Source organism: Rhinopithecus bieti, unplaced genomic scaffold, assembly GCF_001698545.2.
Source record: "Rhinopithecus bieti isolate Rb0 unplaced genomic scaffold, ASM169854v2 scaffold_6907, whole genome shotgun sequence".
Lineage (NCBI taxonomy): Eukaryota > Metazoa > Chordata > Mammalia > Primates > Cercopithecidae > Rhinopithecus > Rhinopithecus bieti.
Genome location: NW_016805647.1, coordinates 4,269,155 through 4,270,650, shown reverse-complemented (window position 1 = coordinate 4,270,650; position 1,496 = coordinate 4,269,155). Strand labels below are relative to the sequence as shown.

Here is a 1,496-nt window from a genome sequence, read left to right as displayed (position 1 = left end):
TCTGAAGCTGAACCTTATAGGAGTGATACTAGTAACATCAAGTGCTTACTATGCATCTGGCCTCGTTCTCGGCTCTCTGGATAAATCTCATTAGGACTCACAACTATGAGAACTATGAGACACAGGCTGTTACAATGTCCATCTTAAGATGAGGAACCCAAGGCTCAACGAAATTAAATGATCTAAAGGCACGCAACGAGTAAGAGTTGGAGCTGGAATCCAAAGCTGACAAAATTGACTCTATAGCCCTCTGGGTTTTACCTATACTGAGAAAAAATTACCTTGACCATAGTAGGTGTCCACAATGTTTCATGAATCTAAATAGATGGATCTTAAAAATGTAACCATTCTAACTCACCATTTGTGTCTTACTGATGATGTATTGAGAAATATCCAGGTTCACTCAAACCGGTGGTGGTGGTTAGGGGGCAGGGAGAGGACCTGGGAGTATTCATAGAACTGGAATATAATAAAGAAAGTTGTGAATAAATTAACTGTATTATAACTTCTGGGGGGAAAAAAGAACATAAAACCCCGGACTTGTTTTTTCATGATGTATTTTTAGCCTCTAGGACAGTACCTGAAACATGGTAGACTTTCAATGAATATTTGTTCAGTAAATGAATGATGCCACTCGACACTGTCCTGCAATCTTCCTGTGAGCATCTAGTATGCATTCTTCTTTTTCTCACTCTAAAACAACTTTAACAAGGTTTTTACTGTCTCCTCAAAAGCCCAACATTGCCTTTCTCTACCACCTCAGCTTTATGTCATAAGTCATGGAGAGAAAAGAAGCACCCAGGCAATGACTCCCAAATCTCCCACTGCCAAATCTATACACCTACTTGCATCTGTACCCATACTCTCTAGATTCCCTCCTTTTGAAACAAAAATACATATCTAATTTCTATTGCAGATCAAACTTCTTGTAATCTGGATGCCATCCCCTCTTGCCTTCTCAAGGACTTTTCTCCTGCAGTCCCCCCACCCTGTTTTCTACATTATATTTTCTCCTATTTTCCTGTATCATTTCCATACCCATACAACCTTGCTCTAGAATCTCCTGTTGAAATGGTTTGGCTGTGTCCTCACCCAAATCTCATCTTGAAATGTAATTCCCACGCGTTGTGGGAGGTACCCTGTGGGAGATAACTGAATCACGGGGGCAGATCTTTCCCATGCTGCTCTCATAATAGCGAATAAGTCTCACAGGATCTGATGGTTTTATAAAGGGGGTTCCCCTAACAAGCTCTCTGCCTGCCACTGTGTAAGACGCAACTTTATTTCTTGTTCGCTTTTGGCTCTGATTGGGAGGCTTCCCCAGCCGTGTGGAACTATGAGTCAATTAAACCTCTTTCCTTTGTAAATTACCCAGTCTCGGTTATGTCTTCATTATAGGCATGAGAACATACTAATAAACCTATCTTTAAGAATTCCTTCTGGCCGGGCGCGGTGGCTCAAGCCTGTAATCCCAGCACTTTGGGAGGCCGAGACGG

At 41.8% G+C, this 1,496-nt stretch overlaps 1 long non-coding RNA gene across 1 annotated transcript in view; it reads right to left on the bottom strand.

The window, feature by feature from the left end:
- Window positions 1-349: 349 nt before the first annotated feature.
- Window positions 350-1,496, bottom strand: part of LOC108530331 (uncharacterized) — a 23,242-nt gene continuing 22,095 nt past the window's right edge. The window contains exon 3 of the long non-coding RNA XR_001885802.1: window positions 350-459. This is a non-coding gene — a long non-coding RNA (uncharacterized LOC108530331). The remainder of the gene's footprint in view (window positions 460-1,496) is intronic.